We start from the raw sequence: 15,627 nt of genomic DNA on the forward strand, positions 1-15,627 counted from the left end.
GTTGCTCAATGCTAGCGATCCATTGTGTTGCCTCATTTCAATTTGTGCCGAAGCACTCCTCTCGACATTCTTAAGTTTGTGCACAACCTTTTGTTACCAATCTAGATTTTTAATTGCTCATTGTCCCATCTACATTATGCTTCACCTTGTAGACCCACTTAATTATGACCAATCACATTTTTCCTTTCTCGGGGGGGGGGGACTATGTATAAATTGTGTATCTAGCGTGCATTCAAGGACTATTTTTAAAACTCTTTATCTGTGAATTTTTGACAAAAAATAAAATATAGCCTTTTCCTATTCAATCAATGATTTTTTTCCCAATTTCATTTTATGGTACCCTTCTGTATGTGAAAATGTGAGAAAAAATAAAAATAAAAAACCCCTTCTATTGCACTCACGTGATAGTGCATAATTTTTAAGTGACCCTCCCGAGTTTTCCTTATGGCAATGGTGCCAAGTCTCAAGTCTCAATTCGCACCCAAGGCTACCATCTCCTCATGAGCTTGCTCTAAGTTTTATTTCCCAATAGCATCGTCAAAGCAAGAGGGTTCTATATCCTGCACAATCTTTCAAGTAGGATTGTGATTTTTGGGGCTTTTAATTTTTGTAAATGTGGCTATGTGGGTGGTTGGATCTTCCTACCCATATGACTGAGGTTTTGAGCATTGCCAAAACATCACTAGCCCCTTATCTTGGCCGAGAAGTTAGTTTTTAGAGGACCTTACATACATCTTCATGGGGAGCCACTAGGTGGAGGTAGTTCTAAGCATTCCTAGCACATGCTTTCAAGAAACACACAAAGGTAATTGCATTAGATGAGTACCCTTATGGTCCCATTTGTTTTGAGCCATTCTAGGGCCTAGTAGCCTTGCCCATTTGAGGCACATTCTAAGGTCATACCTTTTATCCTAGAAATCAGTGAGATTATCAATTTTCTTTTATACACATGAGAAACACTCTTGTCTAATTTGTTATGCATGTAATTTATCTTTGTCAACATACTAATGATGACCAATAAACATAGAGGATAGAGTTGTTATTTTTGTAATCTTGAAATTATTTGAAGACAACATTGCCAATCAATTGAAGTTTTCCACATGAATGAACTGCTCAGTATATTGTATGCCTTCAATCTTAACCCCTTAACTTGTCAAACAAATGGTAGCATAATGACAACACTACAACACTCGATTCAATATGGCCAAATTAAGAACACTACCACTTGGTGCCTTCCATGGTGACCTTATTCATCATGAAAGACAAATTGCGTCAATCAAGATGTAGCCCATGACAATGTGTCATAGCGTACACACAGACCATATGTCCCGCACCTACACATCCCTGTTTGTACACTAATATCACCCACATATACATGCTCTCTCTCTCTCTCTCTCTCTCTCTCTCTCTCAAATTTGTTTTTGTATTGAGGTTTGTATATCACAAGTGAATCATGATACAAAGAGTATTATCTCCCTAAGAGAGATATAAAAAAATCAAGTCAATTCTCCCGTAACTCACACTTGATAATATGCAAGGAAATTTGGGTTGAGAAGATACAGTAATGTTCAAATGCAACATCTCTCTTAGCAGTTGTGTTCAAACACAACGCCATCTATGGAAGCACACAAGCATAATGTCGAGCTAACTTCATATAGACTGCATCGGAGCAGCAGAATCGACCTGTATGTCCACATGATCGACAGCGATGGAGATGCGGCAGCAGGGACAGGAGAAGGAACGATGAGCGAACCAAGCATCAATGCAGGGCACGTGGAAAGTGTGTCGGCACGCAGGCAGCAGGCGAACGGGCTCCCCATCTTGCAGGGGCTCCAAGCAAATCACGCAATCGTAAGGGCGGCTTGGCCTCCTGTAAAGCGACGAAGGCGCCGCCTCCTCTATCTCTGCTGCGGAGGGCACCGCCCCCTGCTGCAGCCCACTATGGACGGCTAAGATAATTTCTTGGTCACGGAGCCGGACATGCAGGGAGCGGATGAGCTTGTCACGCCGACGAATCTCCTGCGCAATAAAGTAATATGATATCGTGATCAACATCGCAAACGCAATCAGCACCCAGCTTGTGATTGACTCTCTCATAATTATTTCCACAGACCTCCCGAAAAAAATAGTCGATTTCAAAGGTGTATAATAGCAAAATCGTCGATCTTTAATATGTATAATAATCTAACAACTCGTGGGTCGGATACTTTTCCATTTTTTTTTGGGTCACACACTGGCTCTGACTTTATTATATTAGCGACGCAACATGCAAGCTCGGGGTGAACTCGGGAGTTCACCCACCACCTTGGGCGAGCAACCTCATGTGTGATTGCCGTGTGTCCATTACCCGACACCGTATCATTCTTTGTAATTTTTTTATTTAATGTGATTGGGTCCTGTCTACTTGATTTGTTAGATTCATATATTTAGTGTGTGATTTGAAGAGGGCGGGTGGGGGGTTGTTCCACATTTTTAATTGCCCACAAGAAACAGCCTGTATAAAACTGTATAACTATTAATAAGAATAGGCTCACTCCATGCATGGACCTAGCTCTGAAACAAGGTATCATTAAACTTCTGCCTAAGAAGACATTTCCTGCCTCCTTATCTAGATGGAGACCAATCACCATGATGGGTATTCTGTATAAATTGATGGGTAAAGCCATTGTAGTGAGAATATCCCCATTTTTAAAGAAAGGTATTCATGTAACTCAATCTAGATCTATTGGGGGTAGATATATTCTAGATAATATATTCACAATCATGCTAGGAGAAGAGGCTTGCAGAAACACCAATCAAAAAATGGTGCTCCTTTAGCTGGAATTTGCTAAGGCCTTTGACTGTGTCATGAGGGACTTTGTGGTTAGAATAATGGAGAAGCTAGGGTTTGGCCCCAGAATGGCAACTTGCATGCTTTTGGGGAAGGATGCTTTCTCCAATATAGTGGTGAATATGGAAGACTCTCTATATATATTCTAGTGTGAGAGTCGTTGTTTTTTATGGCTACACACCCTCTGTTTTGCGTTTTAAGTGCTCACTCTAGAATGGGTAATCTCAAAGGGTTGCAAATTGGTAATGAACATATTTCATGAATTGGGGTTTGTAAATGACATAGTCACCTTCTTATAGGTTGGCAATCTAAACATTGGCGTTTGAATTATCTGAATTTGTATCTTTGGCTGTTGGGTTAGAATTAAATCAGGATAAATCCCACCTTATTAATATTTCACCTCATAACTTTGACAACCTGGTTTGGGCTAGGAAAAGAATTTAAAGAGGATCAATGTTTAGACACTTGGGCCATCCAATAGGGGTAAATGTAACTTGCAAACAATTTTATGCATGGGTGGAAGAGACTCTATGTAGGAAAATTGCATCATGGCATTGTGATGAATGGCCCTTCCATGTACGTGTCAGAATATTACAATCTGTTTTGATTCCTTATCTACTAACACTACAAGAGGTTGTGTGCTCTTGTGACGCTGTTAGCGACGGAAATACACTGGGTTTTTATAACCTCCGGCGTCGCTAATAGCGTCGCTATATTCGACGCTATAGGTGTCGCTATATAGAGACGCTCATAACGACGTTTACACAGAAGTCTATAGCGACGCTTATAGCGATGCTCCAGAGCCATAAATAGCGACGGTTATAGCGACGCCCGAGAGAAATTTTTTTTGGTGACAGGGCATTGAATGCCCTGCCACCCATCAACCATATTGTACTTGATTCACTTTTTAAAAAAAGTGCAAGGGTAGATAATAGACCCAAAATAGTCACCCACAAGACGCATTGTTTGCAAAATTGACAATTGTACACATCATAGGCAAAATGAATTGATTGGCAAATGTAATAATGACAATTGTACAACATCATAGGTATAAAGAATTGATTGGCAAAATGAACTGCGGTGACAAATGTAATAATATACATGGTTCAAAAAGACGTATAAAATCCGTCTCATGATACATAAGCTATGAGAAACCCTAAACTAATGCTATCTAGCTACGGCTAAACTAACGTCGTTTAGTCAGACGTCTCATCGCGTCCAAGCGGCGTATCTGTCGGATTCTGCAAAAAAAGACAATAAGACAGCTTTCAGTAAGTATAAACATATAACGACATTTATAAAACAATACAAAAAATAGAAAAGAGTAAACCCTAATACTAACCATGCCTCCGCGAGAACTGAGAATGTCCATCAGGGCGTTTAAGCCCTTCCTACCTGCATACTCGCGCTCGTACGGTGTGGGATCACGTCCTGTCATCGACTACTGTCAAAACATACAAAGATTTCATTATGTTAGAATTAAAAAACTCATAAACCCTAAACTATCGAACATAAAGAGCAATGCGAAAACACTTACAAAATCGGCCTCAAATGATACCCATCCACCGCTCCCCAAGTGGTGCGAGCTCCTTGCCTCTACTCGCGCTCTGGCTGCATCCTTTTGTTGCTTCCACTTGTCGGGATTCTCGCGTGCTGCTTTCTTCGCATTCTTCCAATCTTCTTTGGCTAGCCAATCTGGCCTGTTCCACCCATGCTTGATTGCTTTTTGCACTTCGGAACGCTTGTGTTTGCACTATTCGCGCATTCGAATCTTCATCAGGTCTTCATTGAAGCGCTGATCCCGTGTTGGAACGGGAAACTCATCATGAAGTATGTTGATGACTCTGGCTTTTAAATCACTTGGTACTTCACTCCATTTGTTTAGTATGTAGTGTCTAAACAGCTGAGAGCAAAGACCACGCATGCGCGAGATCACCTTCTTGCCGTCATCATCCATGATGATGCCGTCGTTGAAGTCGACGGAGTAAGGCAAGCCCTCTGGCCGGTGACGCGTGAACCTGGGTGTCCCGACAGGGCTCTCTAGCGGCGTGACGATGGGGGTACGGACGTCAGGTGTCTCCACCGGCGTTTGGGCCCCGAAGCGAGGAGTGTCGAGTGGGGTGGCTCCTGGCGGAGTAGGTAGAGGTGTGTAGCTGCTAGGAACAGTCAGCCGCGCAAAACCTGGCGTAGATGGCGATATTGTGGCTGGTGTGGGGGCGGAAAAAGAAGGGGAGGGTAAAGAGCCTTGTCGAACACGAGGCGGTGTGGAGGCATCGGCGGCGGAATCCCAACAACAACCGCCACCGCCACCACTAGAGCGCCGGTGTCTAGACGAGTGTGAAGATTGTCTCGTCGACACCGAAGCTTCGGAGCGCGCCGAATGCTCCGAAAGAGAGGGAGATGCGGATGGAGTAGGAACGCGCGATGATGCGCCAGAGCGATGACGCTCCACGTACCACTGTCTCTGCTGCGTTGACAAAGAAGAAAGAAACTCCTCATCATCCATACCTGCATTAAACACACGAATATTTAAACTTAATATTGAATGAATAGAGTAGACAATGACGCAAAGACCATTAAATACAATGACGTAATGACGCATATAAATACAATGACGCAATGAATTGAGTGATAGAAGAAGCAAGTCAAAAACTCAGAATTTTCAATCAAAAGATGTGAGCGCGAGTAGAAAAGAGCGTTATACACCATGGAAGGTACTTAGAGAGCCAGAGCTTTTACAACACGGAGCAAAATTGTTCAAATACAATATTTGTGGCTTTAAGAGATCTCTCTCTCATCCTCGCATAACTCAGCATAACTTCCTATATCTATATAGAGCTCTCCGTTTAAACACATACCCTGTATTTCATTTTGTAGCTCCTATACATGCACCCCATATAGAGTAGTAGCATCTTGATGCTCGTCTGGCACCACCGCAGCGGATTCTGATTGAGCATCTTCTCTCATCTCCTCCATTGATGCCGTTGTGATTGGCACATGGTAGCCTTCATACGTCCTTGCACTACGAGGGGCTACCTCTATGACGTACCACCAGTTTGATGTAGACTTTGTAGGATGAAATATTACCCGCCAGAGCCACATAACTTACATGAGAGCTTTCAAGCACATAACTTGTAAAAGGGGGATGTTAACTATTTACATACTTACTTGTTCACAATGCTCGGGTAGTACGAAAGTGTCTCTTAGGTCAGTCCATTTCTTAGTAGAATCCAGCTCAAGGAAACCAGACTCTCCTCTACGCACAGTAGCGTTGCGACCCTCCATGATTATCTTGAACCATTCCACGTCGAACAAGTCGACAAAAAATCCTCTGTAATCGATCCTCAAAATCTCTTGTAGCGTGTCGAAGTAAGTGAGTTCCGCCACCACAGGATCTGCATCAGAGGAACGTCGTCGACTAGACTGTTCAAATTTTGCCATGATTCCACAATCTTGAGTAAAACGCTTTTTGTCAATCCGTTCCACCCTAAAATGTCGACCTTTACACCATGCTGCTGTGTATGACTTATACTACAACGAACAAAGATTATGAGTGGCCGTTCAAACGTTTAGAAATAAAGTCACTAGCTAGTCGTACATTGCAAACTTACCTTGGTCGCGCAACCCCGAGAGTACTCCCACTCTTCCTCAGTCACTTCGTCACCGCATTGTTGTGCGCTTTTCAATTGGTTGTGCAACCATCTTAAGCTCATGAATGTTGGTAGGCTCTTCAGACCCGTCGGATAGTGCATCGATGGTCGTCTTCCCCGTCTCCACTCGATTCGTGCCCTCTGTCGCTCTTGCTTTGCATCCTCATATTGTGAAATCCACTTTTCCATCACTGGATTGTGAAGCATGCAAAATCGGTTGATTTTAGCCTCTAGATCTTCCGTCATCTTCTTCTCAACACCGAGATTGCACATGAAAATCCCAGATATGCGCTCATCATCTATGGTTCGCCATAGCGTGTCCCGGGCTTTATCAAATCCGTCTAGCCACTCTCCAATGTACACTAGGGACTCTGATACCAACCAACCTTCTGCCATGCTACCCTCCGGACGTGCCTTTTGACGCACATATCCCTTAAGCGTTTTCATGAAACGTTCTAAGAAGAACATCCATCTGGAATGAACTGTGCCAGCTATTTCCACCTCATCAACTATGTGAACAAGAAGATGCACCTGAATGGTTAGCATGGTAGTAGGAAAATGTTTCTCAAACATGCACACAAGCTCCGCAGCATTTAGTTTGGCGAATGGTATGGAGTCTACGTTGATCTCCTTTTGTGAGATCCATTGCACCAGCTTTGCAAGTTTGTAGATTGTGTTACGGATGTCGAGAGACAAACATCCCTCAATGGCAACCGGTAAAATAAACTGTAAAATATGTGCAGTAATGATATTAAAGTCCACATTTTATGCAATGATATTAAAGTCCACTATGAACGTACCTGACACATTTTATGCCAATCGTGTGACTTCAAACCGGTAAGCTTTCCTTCTTTAGTAAAACACGTTCGGAGCGAGTGCATTACACCAGTGGGGGTCCGCAAAGATCGAATGGTCTCTTTTACTTTGCGTTCTTGGGCTCCTGTGAAAATCGATGGTGCTTTAGGGAGTTTTATCGATCCATCAGACGCTGTTTGCGGTCAATATTGCTCCATACGATCCACATTTCTAAGGTCAACTCTGGCTCCCAAAGTATCTTTCTTGCCGGTCAGATGGTCCCATAGTAGATTACCCACATTCTTGAATATGTGCATTGGATCGAGCAAGTGATTGATCATGAGTCAGGGCCAGTATGGTAACTCGTACCATAGAGATAGTCTCTTCATCCCTGGAGGCAATCCGTCATCGCACATCTCCTTCTACTCTAACCATGCTTGTGCAGACATCCTTGGTGGCTCTCTTCCCAAAAAGCCGTCGCGTAACACATGATTCTCTGGAAGATACGCTTGATGACCTTCGTAGATTTTCTTCTTCAGTGAGGGCGCCCTACGTGCATTCAGTCTAGGTCCACATGTGACACATGCTCTGTATTCGCTTGTTTGAAGCCCTGCATGTATACACATGATAATAGATCAACTATGGGAAAAAACAAGATTTACAGTGTCTGAGTGAGGAGTGTCAATAGATCACTTGAGCATTCTGTTAGCCCGGGATAGTCATGCATGGTCCACATTAGAATGCCTCTGATCAAAGCATTCCGTCGTCCTGTGTGTCGGCTCATATCCACCACCTCTATGCCAATCCACAATTGTTGTAGCTCTTCCAATAGTGGACGAAGATACACATCCATATTCTCCACTTTATATCGCCCTGGCACAATCAAGCTTAGCCATAGGTGCCCCTTCTTCGTAGTCAACCACGGGGGAATGTTGTAGTTGACGATGACAATGGTCCATACACTGTAAGATGTTGATCTTTGACCAAATGGATTTACGCCATCCATAGCCAGGCCTAAGCGCAAATTTCGAGCTTCCCTGGCAAAATCCAACCATGTTCCATTTATATGTTTCTAGGCTGCGCAATCTGCAGGAATTCGTAGCACACCATCCGAAGATTTATTCTCCTCATGCCATGATGCTAGGGCGGCCATGGACTTACATTCGAAGAAATGCTTGATGCGAGGAAGCAGAGGAAAATGTCGCAAAACCTTTTGTGGAATTTTTGTCCCGTGGAGATCTACTCGATATCTTTCGGAATCACATTTCAGACACTTCTCCATGTCTATGTATTCCCCTCTGAAAAGAATGCAGTCATTAGGACAAGCGTGGATAGAATTGTAATCCATCCCCAAGTTTCGCAAAATCTTTCTTGCTTCATCTCGGGAATCTGGCATCACATTGTCAACTGGTAGTATGTGCTCTTTAAGCAATCTACACAACATAAAAATACGATACAGTCATGTAAAAATCTATCAGATCATTATACATTTAGAGTTTTATTAAAGTAAACTAATTGTAATAGATCACCTGAAAAGCGCTGTAACGCTAGTGTCACTCCATCCAAACTTTGTCTGCATGTTGAGAAGAACCAGGAGTGCTTTCAATATAGACATACGTGCTCCATTATACAATGGCGTATCGGCTTCACTTTTCATATCATCATAGATAAGCCTTTCTAAATCCATGATCGTCTCGATCATTTCATCGATCTCGGGCTCAAACATTACCTCGTTGGGAATGTGCTCTGCATGATCATCCCCTGAGCTGTCAGAGGCTACATCTTGTGGCCTCACATATGCTGCTTGACCAAAGCGCCTGCGAACACGTCTATTGGGTTGCAAGATTGCTGCTTGTTGGCCAGCGACAGAGTCCGACGAGTTATAATTGGCAACAACTCGATCTATAATAGATGGATCGAACTCGCCAAATTTGCGAACGTGCTGCAAAGAAACACGTCTTGTCCGTCGCACAGCATGCTTGCATTGATTACAAGGACATAAGACCCTCGTTGAGAGATAGGTGTTTCGGTTGGACGGTCCCACATCCTCATCACTACTCATAATGAGGATAAAAATCTTATAACCTGGACAACAAATTTAATATTCTATTGGCATTCTTCGTCTTATCTCTCTCTCTCTCTCTCTCTCTCTCTCTCTCTCTCTCTCTCTCTCTCTCTCTCTCTCTCTACCTCACATTCTCTAGTCATGTCCAATCCCCGCACACCTCGGTCTAGAGGTGCACAGAGATCAGAACCACCGGGTTATAATCTCGTCTTTATTGGTCAATACCTATATTTGTGGGTACAAGAAATCTACATACCCACGTCTACATGATACTGCATGTAGTGGAAAAAACCCCTTTGCCTCTTCTCTAGCTGTAGCACTTCACAGCATCTTAACATCTTTTCACAGTAGATCTTTTCACTGTTCGTCTAACTCTAAACCCTAAACCGTAAGTAATTCTTGCGTGGACTCGATCTAACATAAATAAGCGTAAATCTAACTAAAAATAAACCTAAATCTAATTTAACGTAAGTCTACATCTAACCTAATCTTTAACGTCTTTTGGGATAGTTTCCTACGACGTTAAAACTCTCTTCTTCTTGTGTGTGTGTGTGTGTGTGTGTGGGTAAACCTAAATAAACTTAAGTCTAATCTAATATAACATAAATCTAAATCTAACGTAAATTATGTTATATTAAAAATAAAGAACTAAACTAACAGGGATTATAAGAACCTTAAAACTGATTTAACACATAATTTTTCACATAACTCGGCAAGAGTTGGCATTCTCATCACTAAAGATGTGAGAGTTAACTTCCGGCGGTGACGCTGCCTCATCTCCATCCACATATGACGACAGCAATTGGCCCTTTCGACCGTTCTTGCTCTTGTTACTAACTTTGAAGTTGCTGTTGAATGACTAGAGGTTGTCTAGATGGTCATTGTCGGGGATGTAGTGACTCTTGCCGCCCTGAAGATCCACCTTCTTCCCTATCTTCTGAAGACATTTCACCAGTACGTTTGGATCAACGGAGCCCACCATGAGTGAAGGCAGCAATACCCTATATTCCATTGAGGGCTTTCTTCACCCGCTTCATGCAGGCATCGCAGTCTATGGAGACCTAAATCTAATCTAATATAACGTAAATCTAATCTAGCGTAAATAAACGTAAATCTAACTAAAAATAAACCTAAATCTAATCTAATTTAACTTAAATAAACCTAAATCTAATTTAACGTAAGTCTACATCTAACCTAATCTTTAACGTCTTTTAGGATAGTTTCCTACGACATTATAACTCTCTTCTTCTTGTGTGTGTGCGCGTGTGTGGATGTGTGTGCCAATAAAAAGAGATAAATGGTATAACCTTTCTATCACCCATGCCAAGTATGATAGATTGGTTATGCCATTTCCCTCTTGAATAATAGGTCTTGAGTTCAACTCCTCGTCGGCTAGATCTTCAGGTCTTTTAATTTTAATTAGTTTCCTACGACGTTAAATTAGTTTCTCTCTCTTTCTCTCTCAATGTGTGTGCAATTTTTTGTTTATGCATGTTTTCTCTCTCTTTTCCTCTCTCAATGTGTGCGTTTTTTGTTTATGCATGTTCTCTCTCTCTTTTCCTCTCTCAATGTGTGCGTTTTTTGTTTATGCATGCTCTCTCTCTCTTTTCCTCTCTCAATGTGTGTGTGCATTCTTTGTTTATGTATGTGTGTGTGCGTTTTTGTTTATGTTTGTACTCTTTCTCTCTCTCTCTCTCTCTCTCTCTCTCTCTCTCTCTCTCAAAAACACTATGTGTGTGTGTGTGTGTGTGTGTGTGTGTGTGAGAGAGAGAGAGAGAGAGGGAGAGAGAAAGAGGGGAAGGGAACATGAGAGTGAGGAGAGGGAAGGAGCATACCTGGCTCTCCTTCCTCTCCTCGTGTGTGTGTGTGTGTGTGTGTGTGTGGAGAAGAAAGAGAGAGAGAGAGAGAGAGAGAGAGAGAGAGAGAGAGGGAGCGTTACAAGCTCCTTGCTTGAGGGCGCCAAAAACTCAGATATGAGATCTGAGTTTTTGGGCGCTCTCTGTTATTTTTTTTAGCCCAGCCGGCGTCGCTATGAGCGTCGCTATGAGTGTCGCAAATTTACAAGCGTCGCTATGAGCATCGCTATAAGCGTCGCTATGAGCGTCACAAATTATTTTTTTTGAGCGTCGTTGTGTGAGCGTCGCTAACATGAATAGCCTCTTGTAGTGTAAATTTTGGACTGGCCTGATTTTGCATTGTCAAATTCAAATCTCTGTTCATTAAATTTCTGTGGGGATCCAGTAGCAGAGCCTAGATTTCTTGGGAGCACTTGTCTCATTCTGTGCACTTGGGAGGTCTTGGGGTGATGAACCTAAAGAACCACATGCAATCAAGAAGAGCAACCTTAATTGAGAATATAGTGAAGTTGGATACCTGTTGGTCTATGTTGGTGTGGTGGCTGATTCAAAAATCAATTGTGTACTTTCATGGCACATGGGACATGCATACATGGGATAAATTGTTCATTGCTACACCAATTAAACTTTGTGGCAGGAGAGGGAATGCATTGGTTCAGTTGTGGAAATCTGTATGTAATGACCTCATGTGGGCTGGCCATTTAGGTATACAAGCAACTCTCTAGACATTGAATCCTACTTTTGGAGCTTTGTTTTTAAAGAATGTCCAGCATTGTTACTAGGAAATAAGTCCTTGACCCTATTCAAGAGGGGAGTAATATGCTCAATTAATCAAATATTGGACTCTAACAACCAGGTTGTGGCTTTGCAGGATGCCAGATACATATACAAATTGGGAGATGGGTTTAGAGTTCCATGGGATCTACTCAATTCTTGAGTGTTTTAATATTAATCTGCCAATGCCTTGCAACGTGGATTCTTCTTAGAGATTCAGAGATTGGAAGATGCCTTTTCGCTCAGTGCACTGGTGGAATTTGCCTACCAAATGCTTCAACCTTCAAATGGCATCCATGTCAAATGCAATCAAATGTGGAGTCTTTGCAAGAGCCATGAATGGTGGATGCATCATTCTCAGTAGGTTTGGGACTACAAGAGCACATACATGCATACACTCTTCATATGGAGGGTTCTTACATGAGCTTTAATGACAAGTGAGATACTGCTCCAAGATGTAATGAATGGTTTATGTATTAACTGCAAGAGGCTGAAAACTATGAGACATGTTTTCATGAAATGCATGTATGCCACATCATGGTGGAAGACACTAAATGATATGTGTATGTTGCACTAAAAAGTTAAGGTCACTAACTTTCAATTGATCTTTGGTTTAATTGAAGTGGGTGATATTGACATTCAGATTTGTATGATGCACCTTAGAGTGTGGATGCTGATCACTATTTGGGAAGCAAGAAATGCGGCAATTTTTGATGATGGCTCTAATGGTCATACTCTGCCTTGGACCTATTTGAAAACTAGAATGCTAGAAGACTACATGGCATTGCCATCTTGCATTCAGAGGCAGATGCAAGAGTCCATCCAAAAAAATGTAAACTTATATACAATATAATATAGATACAAAGGTATTTCGGGGGGAGAGAGAGAGAGAGGTTGCAGTTCCTCATAGACTTCCATTTTCATAGGAAGAGAAAGATTGATGGAGGGGACAAATCGAGGGATTAAACACCAATATGTGTGTGTGTGTGTGTGTGTGTGTGTGTGTGTGTGTGTGACCTAATGGCCTTTCTTCTCCGCAACAATGCATGTGTTACACATTAGTATATATGAAGGTGGAAGAGATCCAATCAAAGGAATGGGGGCTAAAAAGGGTGTGAATGCCAGCCAAAAGAAAAAGGGGATAAGAGAAGAGAATGCCACCCTTTTTCTTTTGGGTGTGAATGCCACCCAAAAGAAAAAGGGGATAAGAGAAGAGAAAGGAAAGGGAAACAACGGCACCATCGTTGCCCCCCTTGCTTTAAGTTGAAGATTTGTTTTTTCCTTAAAAAGGAGAAAAAGGAGAAGGATAAGGGCACTAGGCTTTTTTTTCTCTTGGAAGGCATGAAAGCTTGGAGCTTCTTTTTCTATTGCGAAGGAAAGAAACCGAAGGGAAGAAGCACGAGAAGAAGGAGGAGGAAGGAAGAAACTTGGCCTCGACTCTCTCTCTCTCTCTCTCTCTCTCTCTCCACTTGGTGAGGACGAAGTAATGAAAAGAGCAAGGAAGGAGATACAAAAAATCAAGCAAAGAAGCAAGGAGCTCGGCTCGAGCTCGAGGCCTCACTTTCTATTGGCTTGATTAAGCAAGCAGGAGGAAGGGGAAAAAGCTAATGAGAATTCTCTCTCTCGGCATGCCCAAGGATGGCATGAAGGCCAAAAAGGGGAAAGAGAAAGAGGATAACGGAGTGTGAGAGGGAAAGGAGGGCAACAAAGCTAAGGAGAAGGGAGATTTGGAGCTTGGCTTAGGGGAAGCTCACGAGCTGGAGCTAGGGAAGGAGCAGATTTGAAGAAAGAGGAGGGAAAGGAAGAAGAGGAATCTCGATAAGCCAAAAACTCTCAATCTCTCTCTCTCTCTCTCTCTCTCTCTCTCTCTCTCTCTCTCTCTCGGTAGGCTTAAGAAAGGGATCTCTCATTCTCAATCTCTCTCTTGGCATTCTCAAGGATGGTATGAAGGCCAAAACAAGGAAACAGAAAGAGGACAATTACGTGTGAGAGGGAAAGGACGACAATGAAGTTAAGAAGAAAGGAGATCCGGGCTTCGGGAAGCTTGAGAGCCGGAGCTAGGGAAGGAGTAAATTTGAAGAGCGGGGAAGAAGCAAAAGGGCAAGTTGAGCTCGGACATAGGAAGAAGCGGAAGTGTGGCTTGGGCATGAGAGGAGCTCAACTCTGGTCTCTCTCTCTCTATATATAACTTTAGAACTTGGGAGAGAATCAACAAGTGAAGGAAGAGGAAGGATTGGGAGCTCGCTCTTGGCTTTGGAAGAGAATCGGCAAGGAAGGAATTAATTCTACAACAGTATCAGGCAATTTTTGCCCTATGCTTCCTTCCTAATTAACTTCAAAAAGCTCTAATGGCAGGTATAAGTGAAAGATTTTCAGTCTCGATCGAACTTAGGAGCACTAAAATCTCTTAACTATATCAGCATTGTTAACGAAAGACACTTGTAATCGAATTCCACTTTGGCAATCATTAACAGCTTAAATCATTCAAGTTGTCAATTTTAAAAGCATTTAAGGTGTTGTTGAAGTCTTTTTCTTTGTGTCATGCATTGTGCCTCTCTCACTTCCCACAGCAAGAAGCTCAGTGTTGACCTACCTCACCTCGCGAACCCATTATCCCCGACATCTTTGGTGAACTCGATGCGAAACTGTGCCGGTTGGGAAAATTTTGCAAAGAAAGATGACTACACTGCAAGAGGCGGTGATGCAGCAGATGATGAAACAATTTGCTTCCTACATGCAGTAATAGGAGACTGCACAAAAAAAAATTATAATTTGTATGAGCGGATACGGAAAGCTCGACAAGGAGTAACAGAGAAATTGCAGCGGTTTGAAGGTCGAGATGTTTCAAAATTTAACCAAGTTTATGAGCAATCTATGGAGGATAATGGGATTCATGATTATGAAGGAGTTGAAGGTTTTCACTTGATTTTAGTGCCAGAGCTTAGGGCTCGAATTGGGGAGATACAAACTGCACAAGGACTAAACTGGTAAAATTTTAAAAAGGCATTACACGAGGAGTATTTCCTTGAAGATTCTCAAAGGGTAGCTAAGCAAAGTTTTATGAATTAGATCCAACAAAAAAACAAGGATTTATATGCACGAGAGCTACTACAAGAATTTGAAAGAAATTTGAGCAGCTATTAATAGGAGAGCAGCGGTCATGGAAACCAGAACGGATAGAGTTATTTGTCCAAGCTGTTGACCCACGACTTCAAAAGAGCTTGGTACAGCTACTTGAGGGTTCAACAAGTGAATTTGGTTTAACATCTGATTGGAAGTTGGTTTCTGAAGCAGTCAACATGATTGTGAAGTGTCAGATGAGGGTCGATAAGTTCATCATGGTCCCATGGAGACAACTGACAAATAAATTAAGGAAAAGTTAGCCTCTGTTACCATCTACATGTGGTAGTGATGTATGTGAAAACATTAGGACCGCTGGGGCATTTTTTCCCTCTTTAGGAGGTTTTTTCCCCCGAGCATTGTATATACGCCCATCACTCTAGGGTTATCTATCTTTCCATTGCACACTAAGTAACACACTCTCTATTGTGTGCCTTCAGCTTCCTTCCTCTTCTCCAAGCTGTGTGCATTTCTCTGCAACCCTAATTCCAACAATTGGTATCAATGCAGGTTACGTCCTCCTAGGCTTAGTCGCCA

Source organism: Adiantum capillus-veneris, chromosome 24 (genome assembly GCF_014529385.1).
Source record: "Adiantum capillus-veneris isolate H3 chromosome 24, ASM1452938v2, whole genome shotgun sequence".
Taxonomy (NCBI): domain Eukaryota; kingdom Viridiplantae; phylum Streptophyta; class Polypodiopsida; order Polypodiales; family Pteridaceae; genus Adiantum; species Adiantum capillus-veneris.